This window comes from Arvicola amphibius, chromosome 3, assembly GCF_903992535.2.
Source record: "Arvicola amphibius chromosome 3, mArvAmp1.2, whole genome shotgun sequence".
Taxonomy (NCBI): domain Eukaryota; kingdom Metazoa; phylum Chordata; class Mammalia; order Rodentia; family Cricetidae; genus Arvicola; species Arvicola amphibius.
The window spans coordinates 151,286,612-151,305,760 of record NC_052049.1 but is presented as its reverse complement, the minus strand read 5'-3'; the positions used below and the strand labels follow the sequence as shown (position 1 = coordinate 151,305,760).

Genomic DNA, 19,149 nt, shown 5'->3' with positions numbered 1-19,149 from the left:
AGGCAGGCCAACAGTTAAAAGCCGAAGAAAAGGGAGAAATTTAAGCTGGTTTATTCCCAGATTTCACTCATCTGAACGCTCTGGTTGGAAGTCACCTGCGAACTAAATCATGCATTGTTTTAATGGATTGAAGTCTAAACGCTGCAAGACTGCTCGCTTTTCCTCCATGGCCGCGGACGGGCAGGGCAGGGCGGCTGCTGCATCCGGCATCACAGGCTTGGCCAGGCCCTGAGCCCAGCGAGGCGCTGCGCCACAAAGAGCCGCAGCGATGGAGGGAGGAGGAGGAAAGGCGGCGTCACCGTGGCGGCTCAGATGACTCAGAGGTGCAGGTGGGAGACCCGCGGCCACGGCGACCTCGGCATTGTGGTCAGCGTCCTTTCCATCACCTTCTGAACCACAAATAGAACCCCGGGGAGACGGGGAGAAGGTAGACCAGACCGCTTGCTCCACGGGCGGCACTTTCGACTGTCGTTCCTTAGTTTAATGCTCGGGCTTTAGTTTGAAATCACTCGAAACGTGTATGATTTTAAACATTTAAAAATTAACCCTTAGAGCTTTTACTTAACTAGATTGCATATTATTAAAAATTAATCCTCAAAACAATCCTCTACTTTAAGTGATGGCTTTGAATCAGAGGAATCGGCCACCCACTGGACAATAGGAAATGGCATGTACCTCTGGGGGGAAAATGCTTTTTGGGGACTAGTTAAGTTCTAATTCATGAACAGCACGGTTCTATTGGGCTTTACTTTTTAATTTATTAACTTAATTTTTTGTTTCGTATCAAAATGCAGCGCGTCCTTCCTCAGGTTGCTGCGGGAGTAGGACAAGCGGACTCTGGGATCCCCGGATTAAAAGGTGTGCTAATAAGGGCTAACAATTGGCTCTGGGAAAAACTCTGATTTGTGGCAGTTTTCTCGTTTCTGTGGCATGAACATCTTCACGTGTCTGCTCTGGGAGCAGTGTGAGGTCAATTGCTTTATCAAATTGCTGCCAGGTCAGCAATGCGCCTTGGGGAGCCAGTACCACGCGCAGCTGTGCTGGGTGCCGCACCCATGCTGGTTCCCATGCCGACTGCATGTGGATTTGAGCATCTCTCTGAGGTGATGGTTGGGTCGGACCTGCCCTTTGTTTGCACGTGGCTTTGCTAAGTGATTGAGAGAATTCTTGAGGGCCACCATAGTAGGGAGATGCTGCATGGCTAGGGGCTTCGCTTTTCCCAATGTAGTTTTGTAGGGCAAGAAAGGCCTGGTTATTTATACAGGACTGGGATTTCAGCATTCAGGAGGCTGAGAAGGGAGATTACGGCGGGTCAGAGGCCAGCCTGGACTTCAAAGTGAAATTCTGTCTCAAAATACAAAACCAAACTAGCAAAAGTAAACACACACACACACACACACACACACACACACACACACACACACACACGGGGTGGGAAGGGAGGGAGGGAGAGAGAGTCCCAAACCAAGCAGGGCAGTCCTGATTTCAGCTTCAGAATCCTGTACAAGATATTGTTTGAAGACAAAGGTCTAGTACCGAGGAAAAGATAACATTAGAGAATCATCTGAATGGCTGAACTTATCTGTTCATTTTCATTTATAAAAATCTGACAATGCTGTGAAACTATAAATGTGGACCAAATACCAGTGTATGACAGCACTGAACTCAAGAGTTCTTTCTCGTTCTTGATTAGATACTAATCCTGGCAAAAAAAAAAAAAAAAAAAAAAAGACAACTGTGTCTGTCTGAATGGAGGTGTGTGCATGTAACCACGGACCTGTTTAAAGTGAGGACCTTAGATATGGTTTCTTCCATTTTCAGATATGCTATGCAAATTCATTATAACCCCTTTGAAGGTGTGTATGTGAGGAGGGGGAGGAAAAAGGGAGAGAGGAGAGAGAAAGAGTAAGTGCAGAAATGCGCAGAAGTCCGATCCACACGTACCCAGCCCTCCCTGCCATGCGCCACCCCTCCCCTTTCACAGAAAGCAGTTCCTTGGTGGAAATCTGCTTCCTGTGTTTTCAATACGCAGCTTTCATTTCAGGAGAGTGGTGGTAACTGACGTCGTCTCTTGCTTTCCAAAAATAGAAAAAAAATAACAAACAAAAAGATAGTAAACTGTAAAGAAAACGTTGTCACTGCCCAAACAGCTGGTAAGAGGCAAGGTCAGATTTGGAATTAAGGATGACGACTCCCAGCATCATTTTCCTTTCCAGAAGCAGGCTACCCATCTTTCCTTCCTATTACAGCTCTTGTGTGAAGGTCCAGGATGTGCCCACCCCTCAGGTACTATGACAGGCACAAACTGTGAATACTTAAGATATGTGGTTGTTCCTAATTAAGATGTATCAAAGGATTAAAAAAAATTTTGATTGAATTTTCTGGTTTTTCAGACTGGAAAACTTCTAATTATGTGCTCTTCTTAAATTTAAAAAGAAGTCCACCAGATTGCTCTATAAAAATAGGTGACTGATATTCAGCTTTTGATGTAGGTGTGGTTTTTTTAAAAATTTAACACAGATGCAAAGCCCCACCCCCAACTGAAATAAATTCTACAAAATTCAGATGCTATCAGTGATTCACCCTCTGATTTGAAAGAAAGATACTAGTGAATATCTACATGGCTCAGTCTCCTTTCCCACTAACACAGCAAATCACTCATGTCACCAGGTATTTAACAAGTTATCCTTTGTACAGTGTAATAATCAGCAGCACCAAGTACCACGAAGATGGAAAATGATAACCAGATTGGAGTGTTTACTCTATAAGAGCAGCCCACCTTCAGGGTCTTCAGTTGCTTTGACCCTTACTCTGAATTCTGTTTTTTTCTTAAGCCATTTGGTTTATTTAAAATATAGATGTTCTTTAAAATTTAACGTTTTATGTTAACAACCTATCTATCCAGGACACAAAGAAATTGATAAATAGATTTAAAGCAATACCAACAGAAATTTCCAGATTCTTTTAATTGTCAAACTTTGTTATTTATCATATATTTAGATAAAAAACATAAAAATTGTGACGGTTCTATGGTTTGTGTGTGTGTTTTAAAAGATCTTGCTACGTATGTACCCAACGATGGAAGTTGAGATACTCCTGAGTCCCACAAATGTTGGAATTTTAGGTATCTGTCACACATAACTTTTTAAAAGAATGGTATTTGATGAACAACCTAACTTTTGGGAACGATGATTTTTAATGGGCACATATTTGTGTCCAAGAATTCGATTCTCTGAACATGGAGGCTGAAATCCGGAGAGACACTAACAGTCTTCAGTCAGGAATTGGGTAGCCTTAAATCATTTGGATGACAAGGCTCAGAGAGCTCCAAAGCCCCCGTGAAAAGATTTTCTTTTTAGCTTCTTTGCCTACCGCAATTAATGCTGTTTAGTGTGCACTGTCAACTTTAAAAAGAAAATTTGCCATCCAGTCGCTCTTAGCTCATTGGCATGCACTTTGGAATATTCCTTTAAAAAAAATCTGTGCAAATGTATTCTGATTATCCTTATCTCCAAATTCGCTTCAGAACCTGAAAAAAATCACACTCAAACATTCACGACGCGTTCACGAAGGCCCAGATCCCGAGGCAGGAGCATCTTCAATGTATTAAGTTCACACCCTCCTACAGATCAATTTCAGCGGAGCCCGAAAAGTACATTATAATTTCTTTATAATGAAACCCAAAATATTCAAAAAGAAATCAGGCAGTTTCCAAGGATTTTGTCCAGCAGCCAGTTTACACCGATCCGGTCCAGAGCCGGTGTCCCTCCTCGGGAAGGTTGGCATCCTTTCAGTCCGCCCAGGGCGCCGGGCTCAGGGCAGCAACTGTCCTCGCGGTTCGCAGCCCTCGGCTCTGCGGCCGACCAATGGCTGATGCCTTTCGCCCGGTCATCCCGCCTTTTGGTGGCATACTAGCCAATAAGAATGGCCTCACGGAGTCAGCAGCCAATGGGAACTGGGAGAGGCGGCGGCCTAGCCTCCCGCGGTGCAAGCTGGGCCTCCGCTCCGTTGCCCGGGAGCCGAGGCCGCCGAGCCGCCGCCCACAGCCGAGGTCCCAAATAGTGATTGAGTTCAAACTCCCCAATCGCAGCCGCAAGTCGGCAGCGTCCGTGTGTTCCTCGCCTCGGGCCGCAGCTGTCGGTCGGGCTCGGGGATCGGGTTAGTGATCCAGGCAGGAACAGGCAGCGCCGGCTTGGAGGGTAAGGGGCGGGCCGAGGCCAAGAGAAGAGGTCTGCGGCTGGGGGATGGACGCGATGGGGATGGGGTGGGGTGGGATGGGTCGGGGCGGCTGATGCGGCACTGGGGCGGAGCAGAAGAAAGTTAGGAGCGTGGGGGTTTGTTAGCCCCGAAAAGCAGGAGGAAAGTGCGGTGCTGGCGGATCTAGAGTTACCAGAACGAACTCTCTGGAGGCTGGTGGAGATCCAGACGGTGGGCGTGGAGCCTTTCAGAGGCTCCGCAACAGGGCATTATTATTATTATTATTACAGTGTCATTAAGGAAGCAAGGCACTTTTTCTCAGGCTGTGAATTACTTTTATTCATCCTTGAGGGATGGAATGAGACGAATAAAGGTAGTTAGCAAAACCTACCTGTTGACATAGCTGCGCTGGGGTGGGATAGACGCTTTGCTCCGCGTGGGGTGAACAAGGGGCCAGTGTTTCTCAGTGTGTAGAGCTAAGCCAGTTCACCTCACTTCGTGGGCTTGAAAAGTAATGGCATCTCTTGGTAACAAGTTACAAGCGGCAATGTGCCCCCCACCCCAGGGGGAGGGGTGCGGTGAATAGCAGATTCGTTGCGAGGATTACTTTTTATGGAGGTATTTGTACCAATGTTTGAGTAAATGGGTGAGGTTGTGGAGGAAGGTTTTATGAGAGTAGATTTCTTTTCGGATTGATTTTGTGTCTTTTCTGTCACGGACCAGCCCCTGTGTGCTCATCTCCACCCTGAAGTTTGAGGGTCTAAGCTTATCCATCGCCCAAGTAGAGTACGCTTGACCACTTTAATGTTTATTTATGCCCAATCGTGCATTTAGGATTAGATGTCTTTGGGATCAAAAGTCATTTAGTTCAGCAGTTAAGAGCACTGACTACTCCTCCAGAGGACCCAGGTTTGATTTCCAGCAAACCACATGGACAGGTTACAACCTGGCTGTAACTCCAGTTCCAAGAAATCCAACGCTTTCTTCTGGTCTCCTTGGGCGTCGGAATGCACGTGGTGCACAGACATACGTTCAGGCAAAACACCCATACACATACTAATAAATAAATTAGTAACAGGCATCGAGGAAAAGGGTAAATGGAGGTTTCATTTTGCCCGTGTATTCTTCTTTCTAGTCTCTTAATGCACTTCTGTTTTATACTATCATTTACCACACACATATATGTGTGGTTGCACATTGATTACGGTGTCCATTCAGATGTGTGACAGGAAAGGCTAGTTTTAGAGTCAAGCTGATAAACTGTCATTCAGATGTCAAAAATCTGCTGGTGCTATCTCTCTTTAACACCACAGAACTAATTCCATAAGACTTGCTAGCAGACTCAAGCAGTCCCTTCCTGGTTCTCCTTTCTGTTGTCAACTCTGGAGGACACCCCTCTTCTGCCCACCACAACTTAATCTACCCTTTCCCCCCGTCCCATCCTTGGCTAGCTTCTGCATTTCGGCTTCTATAACTTATTAGCACACCCCAGTTTTGCATCTCTCCAACTCCTATGTAGGCAGATTTAGGTATTTCCACTCAGATTAACCTGGCCATGGGCACCCTAAACTCAATATGTCTGGTAACTGAACAGTTACCTTTTCCTGACAAACCCCTTGCAATTGGGTGGTATCATTTGCATCCAGTTTTACAAGTCAAAAACTTGAAATTCATTCAGGTTCTTCTCTCAATCCTTTATCAACTCTAGTTTATTTGATTTGCTAAATATCTCTGACATCAGTTGGAATCTCTGTATCTCTAGTTATGCTACTGTAGCTCAAACCTCCATTTCTCGGGTTAGGATGGCCCTTTGTAAAGGTCATGTCTGAGGGCTTTAATCTCTCTGAGCATCCTTTGTTTCCATAAGAAATCTTCCCGTGTTTGCAGCCTCGCTCATCACTTACTGGTGCTCACAGCCAGTGCATTCTCTTCAAACTAGATTGCCCAATATTAATATAATGTGAAGCATATTTATTTTCAGTAAGCATATAAAATATAAGCAAGTAAAGTTAATTTTAATATATGGTAACCTAATAATCCAAAAATATTGTTTCAACACATAACCAATATAGAAAAGATTATTAAAGGATTTTTTTTATTTTGTTTTTTGTGCATGTGTATTAAATTTTCAAAAGCTCATGTGGTATGTTTAGGAGTTTGGGTTACTATACGATGAGAATGACTTTCATTGCCCCCTCTCTTTTTTCCTCCTCACTTCCTTTAGACCTGTTCCTACATTCTCATCATGTATAAATTTATAACTAGATTCTACATATGTGATAACACGAAGTATTTGTCTTTCTGTGTGCAGCTTATTGAAATAACACTGAACAATCCAGTTCCATCCATTTTCCTGCAGTATCATACTTGCAGGTGAATACATTTCTGCAGTGTAATCTGCCTTATTTTCTTTGTCTTCTTCCGCTGGTGGACCTCTAGGCTGATCCGTATCATGGCTACGAGAGTGGGGTAGTGGTAAACACCGCCATATCCCAGCTGTCATATATCTCAGTTCTGATGATCTGCATTTCACATGCTTAGTACTATTTAAAATTTGAGGGTATGCTATGTTTTTGTTATTAGGCCCTTGATGACTTGGTATAGGGTCCAGGCTGCTGGGTTCTGGGGTTAAAAGCATGGTCACCGTGGCCCAGCCCTTGCTAAACTGTTTATTTTTACAGGTGCTGCTGTTTCTCTTGGAAGAAGCCCTTCTTCACCAGCTGCCTACATTTAGTAACCGAATTTGCCGCTGCCCACCCAGTCTCTCTCCTCCCCCAAATTATACTGTGCTTAACCTTTAGTAATACCTGAAAACAGAAACCGAGCCTTGTCTCCTGTGGAAACCCCCAGTGCCCTGCTGGCACTAATCTTGGATCTCATTTCATCGCCTCGACTTCCTTTTTCTCTCAGCAGCTGAATTCTTTTGCATTATTTTTCCTCCTGTTGGCTCAGAGTTCATTAATGTGAGGGAATGTGGTCTCTTCCTCATTTTTTATTTGTAACTTATTCGGTGTACAATGCCCGACATTTGGTGGGTGTTGAACAAGTGTCTGATGAATAGATGAAACATTCATGGTATTTTCATTTGACTGACTAAACTTTGGGAATACATACTACAGTATGCTTTCATTTGGCTGACTATTTTAAAATGCTTGCTTGCTTATTTATTTATTTATAAAAAGAATCTGATTGAGCCAGAGATGAGAAGGCTAGCACTTGCTATGGTCTGACTGATCATATTAAAATCATACTTAAAAATCCAACGTAGTTTAAAAGTTCTTAGTATTTTAAAATTTTATTTTAAAAAAAACATAGTTTGATATTTAAGGAAGAGAAGATTCTGTGAAACTAAAATAAGTTTTTTATATGCAGAAGCATGTAAATAGAATAAGGAAAGTATGGGTTTTCATTTTCTTTTTAATCTTTTGAAGTTCTCTATAGAATTTGCAGTTGTAGCGTGAAGGCAGCACTGTGGCTCTTTCCCATCTTCTCATCGTTCTTGAGAGCTAGAGCTCCTTAATTCCAGTTGTCACTCTTAGTTTCTTTCAGGTTTTTCTTTTGTTCTGTTGCCTACCAGCAGCAGGAGTAACCAGGGAGCGATGTTTTATACACAGAAACCCAGCACAGGCTTTTGTTGGGGGATTAGCAACACTTTGGTTTTATACACTTTGTTCATAGGCTCGCATGAGCCCGGTGATCACGGTGATAATGCCTATACACAGTGTCTCTGCAGATTGCAGCTTCTTTACGATCCATGAGACCTGGTCATAAAGAAGGCATTCCAGCAGGGAAGGAGTCCTTGGCATGTTATCTCCTGACCAGTTAGGGATATATAACCTGTACTGTTGGGGATTCTTGTTAAAAAAAATTTACTTTCAGATACAAAATGAAATGTTTCGAAATTGATAGTTTCTTGACATTGCTATAGTAGTGTTCTTGGCCATTGTTAGGAAGGTAACTATTAGAGATTGAATTAGCAAGACACACACACACACACGCACACACACACACACACACACACACACACAGCTTTTAGCTAGCTAACTTTTTATATAATGAACTACATAAACCACTCTACCCCACCCCTCATTGACAGCAGAAACAGATAAAACATCTGAAAACTGATTTATTCCTGATCACAATGACTAGTTTAAATGAGGATGAAACATACACATAGAACATAAATCTTCAGGGTTCTGTTAAGTTATGCATCTTTTTTTGATGGAAAAGAAAAAATATATTTCATACAATATATTCTGATTATGTTTTCCCCTTTCCCATTCTCCCCTCCTCCCCTCCCACCCAAACCCACACCCTTTCTTTCTCTCTCTTATTAGAAAACGAACAGGTATCTAATAATAATATGAAAGTAAAATAAAACAGTCATATAATCAAAATCATATAAAACAAATGAGAACATGACAAAATGAATAGAAGATAAAGAGCCATATAAAAGCACAAGAAGCATAGCTGTAGAGACACCCACATTCACACACAGAGAAAGCTCATAAAAACACAGAACAGGAAAAAAATAAGGTATACACAAAGACCCGTAAGATGAACAAACCAACCAAAAGCGCTGACAAAGCACGATGAGACAGAGGACCCCCAGAACTGTCATCTCCACTGGGCATGGGACCTGCCCTCCAGAGTGCTTTGTAGACACAGCGAAACTGTTGGAGAACTGAGGTTTCCTTTGTGAGCAGTTTTCAATTGGCCAGAGCTTCTGGGTTAGGGATGGGGCTGTGTTCGCTTACCCTGTCAGGGCTGGGACCCGGTCAGGCCCAGACCTGTTCAGGCCTGTCCATGCTGCCCCAGTCTCTGGGAGTTCATCTGTGCTTTGGTCCTGCTGGGTTTAGATGGCCTTGCTTCACTGTCCTCCATCTCCTCGCCTCCTCTTCCACAGTGTTCCCTGAGCCATGGGGTAGGGTGGGCTGGGGGGAGGGTGTCTGGTGGAGACATCTCACTCTCTGCACATTGTCTCTGGGTCTCTGTGCTTGTTCCCATCTCCTGCAGGAAGAAGCTTCTCTGATGAAGGCTGAGTGAGACACTGCTCTGTGGGTAGCAGAATGTCATTAGGAGTCATTTTGTTGCTATGATTCTTTAAGTTATACATCTTTTTTTTCCTTTTTTTTAAGAGAAGAGGCAATCCATTCATTTAACAATATGTCTAAGCCAGCTGTGTGGCTCACACTTGTAACCCCACTGCTTGGGAGGCAGTAGTAGGGATGAAGGCATCTTTAGCTGCACAGTGAGTTTCTGATTAGCTTGGGCTACCCAAGACCCTGTCTCCAAACCAACAATATTAGTCACGTACACATTATAGATGTAAATGCAGGTGAACTTTCCTTTGTCTAAAGCCTTATTAGATTTCTCAGTTATTTCAAATAAAGCCATAAAACTTTCTGAAATAGAATAGTATTTCTAGTGCTAATAAGCCTATATATATGGTAAAACAGACCAGTAGAATAGAATGACTGGGCCCACTGTAATAGACTTCATCTGAAGTGTTTTTGAGAAGGTGGTCTTTGTACTGAAGCCAGGGTGAGGAAGCGACTGTTGGAAAGTTCTAGGTGGAGAATGAAGGCAGTGCGAGGTTTGGCAGGTGGGGAACAGAGAAGGCTGTTTAGCCTGGGGAAGAGTTGGGAGCTGTGCCTTGACCAGGCTGGGGCAGGAAGCAGAGCACCGTCTCTTGGGCAGGTTTGATCTTAAGGAATTTGAAGGTCTTAGGAAGTCTTTGAAGTGGATTGAGCAGGGAGGCCCCACTGTGTAATCTCTGCTCTCGGCTGCTATTTCTGGCTGCTGCATGAAGAATTAGCTGTGGGAATGAAAGTAGGCTGTCAGCAGTGAGTGCAGCACTCCAGCTGAGAGAAGATGGTGATGCAGATGGGGCAGTAGGCCTATGGGTGGGGTGGAAGGAGCAGGCAGATCTACCCCACAGTGTTTGGAGGTTAAACTGTCTGGTTTTGAAGATGACTTAGGGATGTACAGAGAGAAGGATTTAGGATGATCTTAGATTTGTAACTTAAGACATTTAGTAGAGAGGAGTCACCGTAATGAGATCAGCAAAATAGGAAAAAGTCAGGGGTGTGATGAAGCCACTTTAATTTTGAACATGTGTGATAAGTAGAAATCCCAGGGTAGTGAGTAACTCTGCTGTGGGAGAATGCTGTAAAGATTTGTCACTCGCATCGATTTAATAAAATGCTGATTTTCCAGTATTCAGGTAGGAAGTATAGGTGGGGCAACCAGACTAGGAGAATTCTGGAAAGAAGAAAGAGATTCAGCCACCAGCCAGACACAGAGGAAGCAAGATGAGAATGCCTTACTGAGAAAAGATACCAAGCCATGTGGCTAAATAGAGACAAGAATTGTGGGTTAATTTAAATTGTAAGAGCTAGTTAATAATAAGCCTGAGTTAAGAGGCCAAACAGTTTATAATTAATATAAGCCTCTGTTTCTTTGGGACTGAACAACTGCAGGACCAGGCAGGACAGAAACTTCTGTCTACATAACCCCACCAATGCAATAGTCAGATCAGGGCAAATTAATAAATCCAGGTTTAATCTAAGCAAAACATTCATGGGTAAGCCCAGGAAAGAGAAGCCATGAGGGGAACCCATGAGGGGAAGTCTATGGGCCAGACTTTAAATACCTCTGGGGGTGGGACCACTGCTTGGCAGGCTTTATTTTGGCAGGGTCTGGAGAGGGCAGCTGCAGGGAACTGCTGCTTTTGAGCTGGAAATTCCCATCGTCAGATTATGATTATGCTCTGTCCTAGGGCCACAACAGAACACCAGAAACTGAGATATTCCTATTTTATGATGCCTAAACAGTCTAACAAAAGGTCTCTCCTTACTTAAGGTCTATTCAGGCTCACAAAGACCAGTTGAAAAATATGTCTAACCTTGCTTTTACTAAAATTGGTAAGTTGTAGTTAATTTGCTAAACTACTAGAGACATGCAAGTTAACTGTCAATTATCTGATAAAGGATCAACTTCTTTGATATGTTCAGATTTAGCTTAAGTTAAGCCTAAACAACATTTGTCTAATTTAGATATACCTAACAATGCGAATTTGAAAGGACCTTTCCAATAGGAAGAGGGGATATTTGAGTCTGAAGCAGACTTAGAAATGACCTAAGTTGGGAGTCAAGATAAAGGGAAGGAAGCCAATATGGTTGGAACACTGAGTGTTTAAATATTTGGGCATCAGTTAAAGAAGAGAATGCTTTTTGAAGGGAGGCAATTATGCTATAGGTTCAGTGGGAATGGCATAGAAATTAGCTGTTGGATTAAGGATGGTGGCTGCTTATGTTAGGGTTACTATTGCTGTGAAGAGACACCATGACCATGGCAACTCTTATAAAGGAAATATTTAATTGTGGTGGCTCGCTTACGGTTCAGAGGTTCAGTCCATGGGAGCATGGTGGTGTGCAAGCAGATGTGGTGCTGGAGAAATAGCCGAGTGTCCTACATCTTGCAGATAACAGGAAATTGACTAAGTGAACCTTGAGAAAAAGACCTCAAAGCCCACCCCCACAGTGGCATACTTTCTCCAACAAGGCCACTCCTAATAGTGCCATCCCCATTCATGGCCATTTTCTTTCAAACCACCACACTATTATTGGTGATCTTGGTAAAAGCTGTCTTGGGAAAACCTGACTAATGTATGTTTCAGAGCAAATGGTTGTAAACAGAGATAACATTCCAGATTGCAGATGACTCTCAGCATCTTGTACGTGGAAACTGGGCCTGTAGGTGCAGCAGGACATGAAATCAGGCATGACCTCCATCAGGGCATCTCCAACATAGAGTGCAGTAGCAGCAGGGCAATCTTGGGCACCAAGAGAGTGTGAGAAAGAAGCCAGGTGAAAGTTTAGCTTTCAAACTAGGCAGAAATGTGACTTCAGGTTTACCAGAGCCGGGAGAGGGGAATGTTGGATAGGTATAGTTGGGGTGGGCTTATTAAGGAAAGGAACCTAGATAACTGTGCTAGAAGGCTAATTCTTCACAGGGGGAGTTTTATTTTCCATAGAAGCTGAAATGTTTTTAATAAGAGAATGACCACCACAAGTGACTCCCAGGCCACACTGAAAGTAAAAACCAGAGGAGCAGTGTTTCAAGAGTTCTAGAGAAAGTGGCTTGACCTGGAATTCAGAACCTCTGAAAGTGTCAAGTATGAGGACAGAAAAGGACTTAGGGCTCCCCTTCCTTAAGCGACACATAGAGCATTTCCTCTCTAAAATAGATAGAGCATCCTCTCCCCAAAGCTTTACATAGAACTTCATACATAGAGCTTCCCCTCGCTGAACTGTACAGCCCTTTTAAGGATATGACCAGTATATGAGATTACGGGAACTAATAAAGATGACCCCATGGACTGGAAGATCTGGTGTGGCAGGACTAATGGTGGCATTAGAACAGCAGTGTATCAGGTTAGAAAGTAACCAGATTACATCGGGGTAGGAAACGCAAGGATAATTCCAGAAGAATGGTGTGGATTCGGGCTATTGTTAGCATAAAAGCTGGTATTTGTTAGAGATGTAGTAACAATCATGCATTTTCAAAACTCTCAGCAAGAAAAAGCCAATTAAATGCTCTAAAATAAGAGGCTGTAAAATTAGCACGTAGCTGAATGTTGTGTCCATTTTCTAAAATGAAGAGTGAGTTAAATCCTTATGTTTCAAAGATAGTAATTCAGGGAATAGTATACAGTAGCTCCTTTTGTCCTTTGGGAATATGTTCTTCAGCCCTCATCAGATACCTGAAATTGAGGGTAGTGCAAAACTCTGTACTATGGTTTTGCCTAATTTATATCCCTAGGCTAAAATATACCTAATGAACTAGTTATTATGAATAACAATATTAACTAAAACAATTACAAAATACTATAATAAAATTATGTAGATGTCTTTTTCTTGAAGTATCTTGTATGATGGGTTTTAGTCTTTTTTCTTTATTAAGAACATTTGGGCTTGAGAGATGCTCAGCAGTTAAGAGAGCACTGGTTGCTTTTCCAGAGTACTTGGGTTCAATTCCCAGCACTCACACAACAGCTCACAACTGTCTGTAACTCCAGTTCCAGGGAATCTCACACCCTTACACCAATACACATAAAATAAAATTAAATAATTAAAACAAAAGAACTTTCAACTTTTACGCTTAACAGCAGGTTGCCATCTTTTTATATATCCAGAGTGCAACGTCACTGTTCGTGGGCCATTGCTAAATACAATACAGGTTGCCTAAATATAAGCATTGTGGTTCAGTCGAGCTAACCTCATTACCAAGCCAACCATTACATGAGTAGTGATCAGGTAGCATGTGCAGTGTGGGTACTCTGGGAAGACAGGTGTTTTATGCCCCACGCTGGACAGAGTGGAATGACACAGGCCTTACTGTGACGCTATGAACAGTGTGCAATTTAGAAGTTGTGTGTTCTATCTGCAATCTCCCACTTAATAATTTTGGACCCAGTTGACCATGGATGAAGGGAGACTAAGCATAAAAGTATAAACATTTAAAATACTTGTTATGGGGAGTGTGAATTGGATAATGGGGTGTAGGAAGTCCGTGTGGTTTAACTGAAAGTACTTGGGAGGAGGGAAGAATGCGGTTTTGTGTATTCTTCCCCTTTGCCAAGAATGGCTGACTGGCACTTCGGTGGTCTAGATGGGTGAGGCCGGGAGCTGCTTCTGGTATGCAGATAAAAAATAGAATGCATCTTCATCTTACATGATCAACTTTAACATTATTAACATTTAAATGGAAGATAATTATTGATGTGATAGTTACTTAAAACAGTTCTTTAGTACTTGCTGTTAATAGACTCACTGTATGGATAGCAGAGGGGATAAATGAGGCTGGTAATTATTTTTGCTGTGAGTATATGTGTGTATACGTGGGGACCAGAGGTTGACATTGTGTGCTCCTCAGTTGCTCTTTACCTTATTGTTTGAGAACCTGGAGCTCACCGTTTTGGCTATACTGGCTGCCTAGTAGGCCTCAGGGATCCTCCTGTCTCTGTGGCTCCAGTGTTGGGATGTTGGAATGGTCCAAGAATGGTTCCGTGAGAAGAGAATTCTAAGTACTTGTGATAAAACTCCAAGAAAACAAGACAAGAATATTGTGACCTCAGTTTCTTCAAAACACAGAATTGTTTTTGGAATGTGCTTTTGTGCTCCCCCCAGGTATAGCAGATAGTGAGTTTACTTCTGATTATTTATTATAGTTTGCTATTGTTGTGTCTGTGGCTTACGGAAAAATGTTTTTACCACGTGCAGCTTGTCCTTGTGATTGTACACTTACATGAGTCTTCTTAACCCTTGGAGTATAAATTGTCTGATGCTCTGAATAAAGCTGGCTATTGGATGAAACTTTAGCTTGCCTCATCTTAGCCAGTTGGAGAGGTAGACACTGGGAATACTGGTATGTGCCATTGAAACCAGCTCTTAAAATGGGAGCCAGGATCCAAACTCAGGTCATTAGACTTTGCATGGCAAACCCTTTTCTGACTCAGTTCTCTTTCCAGACTTGATTTGTGTTTTGTTTTTCTATTTTGCCATTAGAATTGTTGATTTGAGATCCATTAATTTTTAACAGTCTGAGATTGGCAGGCACTGATACATTAGACTAAGATCAAAGAATTAGGTTTTCGGTGGAGATATAGGTCAACGGTAGAGTGTGTACTTAGCACATGCAAGGGCCAGCATTGTCTTCATTCCTCGCTCTCCTGCTCCCTGTACATTCAGAGGAGCAGTGTTCACAGGAAAATGAAGATGTTTCCTTCACCACCTTGTTCACACAGTTGCCAACTCTTGGTGACCTTCCATCTCTGTGCTTCTCTGGGATATTCTGAAGCAAACCTCAGACATCACTTAATTTTATTTTGAAGTATTTGAACAAATGTCTTTAAAAGGTGAAAATTCATAAAGTTCATAACAAATACAAATGGCATGATTGCATTTCACCCAAAGCCCACAGTAATTCCTTAACATTTAATACACAATCCCTGTTTAAGTTTGCTCAGTTGTCTTATGTTCACTTATAGAAGTTGTCTGAGTGCTCGCTTCGGCAGCACATATACTAAAATTGGAACGATACAGAGATGATTAGCGTGGCCCTGCGCAAGGATGACATGCAAATTCGTGAAATGTTCCATATTTTTTTTTTTAAAAAAGAAGTTTTTGAGTTACAGTAGAGATGGCATGCACGGGGTGCAATCTGTTGTTGTTGCTTTAGACTCACTACACAGGCAGCCTCTTCACAGTTTGTTCTCCTTGCAGTTTGTTCATGATGGTATTTTATTGTACAATTGACATAGCCTGCATTTTCCATAGATTGCACTATATTTGGAGGCTTGGCCGGATTCAGACTGAACACTGGGCAGGAGGACAGACTACTTCAGAGTTGTGTCCTCGCAGGAGGTGCGTATCTGCGTGTTTCTTTCCTGTGATGTTCTCACCATTAATGGTCATCGCTTTGTTTCCTTGTTTTATTAGTGGTTGTAAAATGTCAGACTTCTAATCTTGATTTTAATTTTTCCTTTTCCATTATTTACTAAAAATGATTCTATAAAGAAATGTTTTATTTCTTGTTAGTTTGAGGGACAGCTTTGGCAGCACAAGCAAGATAAATGCCTGGTTCCTCCCGGAGTATCTTGCAAAGGTCGTTATTTGGAGATTCATTTAGTGTCTCATGAATTTGTGGACCAATATATTTCTTGTATTAAAAATTCCTCGCTTATATAATCCTTATGATGAAAGTGTTCAGTCTTTGACCACTAAGAACTTCAAGGTGGCACATAAGCCCTATCAGAATCTCTCAGCATCATCTCATGATGTCTTTGCTTTCTAAAATAACCAAACCTCTGGATTCTTCAGTTCAGCTTGTATGCCTCCTTCAGACACAGTATGAGACAGTTGACAAGGGATATTTAGATATGATGTGTGGGTGTCTTAGCCTAGCTTTTTTCTTGTTTCTAGGATTTCTCAATGGATATAGATTTTAAATTTTTAAAAAAAAAACTTAAAAGATAAAAGTTACCGTAATTCATGTTGATGCTTCTGTATCGGATTTTGTACTTAAAAATGTTAGAGCTCAGTTGAGCAGTGGTGGCACACACCTTTAATACCAGCACTCAGGAGGCAGAGTCAGGCAGATCTCAGAGTTCAAGACCAGCCTGGTCTATAGAGCAAGTCTCAGGGCAGCCAAGGCCACACAGAGAAACCTTGTGTGTATATATATATATATATATATATATATATATATATATATATATATATATATATATATATATATAAAAGAATGTTAGAACTCATATAAGCAGAGTTTTGTTTTTATTTTGTTTTTTCCATATTGGAAATTCCAGTGCCCAAGTAGTGCAACAGCTCCCCACTTGCTTTGTTCCCACTACACGTGTTAGTCTGAGGGTAAGAGTGCCAACAAAGATTGCCCGACCAGCCTTCACATTTTTGTCATTTGATTTTGTTACATATTAAAACATTTTACTGTGTGGTGTGATGTGTGGTGTGGTGTGTGTGTCTGTGTGTCTGTGTGGGTATTTGTGTATGTATGTCTGTGAGTGTGTGTGTATGAGTGTATGTGTGAGTATGTGTGTGTATGTATATATGTGTGTGTGTGAATGTGTGTGTGTGAATGTGTTGTATGTGGGTGTATGTATACATGTGTGTGTGTATATGTGTGTGGGGGTGTGTGTGTGTGAGTGATCAGAGGACAACCTCACATGTCCCTGCATTCTACCCTTCAAGTTGTGTTTTAAAGTAATTTTAACTGCTTACTTCATGTTTTTGTCATTTTACCTCAATTTACCTCATTTATTTAATTTCTCCTGCTTTATAGGATTTGTTTTAAACATCTAAGTTCCCCCAAATCATCATTTCTGAAGTCCAGTTTGTAAACAGGTACAACAGAGGCGGTGCCCACTACTGACTGAATTCTGCCCCCCATCCCAGTAGCTCTTTTTCAGTAATAAAACCACCTGCACATGTTGCTTTTAAAATTTTAATGAATTAAGACTAAATACACGTTTTCTCTCGTCACCCCAGTGACATTTTACGTGCTCTTACAGGGAGCGTTGACCTCACAGAGCAGACTGTAGAACTCTGCTGGCGTGGCTGAGAGTTCCACTGCCCGCCCACCCCAGAGAACACGTTTCTTTAAACATTTGCTTTAGCCTCGTACTTTTTTTTTTTAAGTAAAAGGTTATATATTTTTCCTGTCATGTCACAAAATACCAGAAGCTGAGTACTTACAAAGAAGAAAGATTTATTAGCTCACAGTTTAGAGATTGGGAGCCCAAAATTGGGCAGCTGCTCTTCTTTGGTCCCCTGTGAGGACCTCATGGCAGGTGATGGAAGCCCTCGGTGGTGGAGATCACATGGTGAGACAAGAAGCCGTGGAATTCAGGGGCTGGACCTGATCCATGGCTCCCACATGAATATAAGGTCTCTGTTTTCTATGTTAGAGAAGCTCTTGACCATCCCTTTATTGAGTTGGATCCCACCCCTTTATTTTACTTTGAGAATGAGCCTTGCCCACTTGCCCAGGCTGCTCCGGAATTCATGATCTTCTTTCTGGTAGCTCAGATGATAGCTGTGTGGAATCCTGCTTGGTCTAGGCTTGGTTTTGTATAAATGACACACCATCTCAAGAACTCATCGTGGGAGACTAGGGTTAATTCCTCCCAACGGTAATACTCTCCTGACCTAATTACTTTGTATAAATCTAGTCTCTTAAGGACACCATCAACCTGAGCTTTGGGACAAAGCTTCCAAACTGTATTTATCCCATACTGCAGACTTGCTGTGGTTTGTGTGCTGTTATCTGTTGGCGCTTTCCTCTCTACCCCATGACTTTACACATGCTGTTCATGGTAGGCCAGTAGTGCGCTTCTGTGTGACGCCCGCACTCCGTCCATTTCTTACTACCTCCTAGATATTTCCCTAGGATATAGAGCAAATACAGAGAGTCACAATCATCCTCATTACTCTAGTAGCTTACAGCCTATTAGAAGGCCAGTGCCTTCCTGGTGGCATTCTGGTCATGTCATCTATCATGGTGCTTGAGTAGCAGTGACTGCCTTGTGCACACATCTTGTCATGTATTAGGAAGCACTCTACTTTAACAGTAACTTTATCAATAAGGCCCCGTCTTCATATATGAAGAGAGGAAGTATCTCATTATAGAAGTAGCCCTTTTCCATTGCATTAGCAAAGCAAATGAGAGACAGAGAGAGAGAGAGAATGAATCTACAATTCATTTGCTCCAGCAGGCTCTGTTTGGGTGCTGATTCATTCCTTGCTTTACAGATTGTTTTGAGTTCTTGAGTTTGGATGGGAAGAGTACTCAGTATTTCCATGTCTTTCCAATGGATGTGTGCATTTGAGATATTTGGTGTGCACTAGTTAGAGGTTTCCTTGAGCACAACAGTTTTGTATGTTCCCAAGGATGTATATGGTATTGGTTTTCCATCCTTTTCTTAATCTGTGATAAATTAGGCATTTGTTTATTTAGGTTACTTCTAGATTAAAAAGCTGCATTGTAAACTGTGCATGGTGGCACACACTTTAATCCAGCACTTGGGAGCATTGGGAGGCAGAGGCCAATGCCAGTGCATCTCTCAGTTTAAGAACATCCTGGCTAGCCAAGGTTACAGTGAGGCCCCGTCTCAAAAGCCAAAACAAGCACCCTCAACCCCAAAACTGCATGAATACTACTACATGAAGCATTTTTACTTTTCCTCATATTTAGTTTTTTTGGGAGGACCCAGAAATGCAGTTATTAAATTAACTATCAGAAGCATAGATAAGATGGGCATGATGTTTTTTGCCTATAATCCAGCAGTTAAAGGTGGAAGCAGGAGGCTTGCCATGAGTTCAAGACTATCCTTGGTTACAAACCTTTCTCAAAAATCCAATTTCTAGAAGC

At 42.1% G+C, this 19,149-nt stretch overlaps 1 non-coding gene across 1 annotated transcript; it reads left to right on the top strand.

Annotated features, from left to right (window-relative positions):
- The first annotated feature begins 15,261 nt into the window (after positions 1 to 15,261).
- LOC119810865 lies at positions 15,262 to 15,367 on the top strand. The gene has a single exon (XR_005284811.1). It is a non-coding gene; the product is annotated as a U6 spliceosomal RNA (small nuclear RNA).
- Positions 15,368 to 19,149: the final 3,782 nt, after the last annotated feature.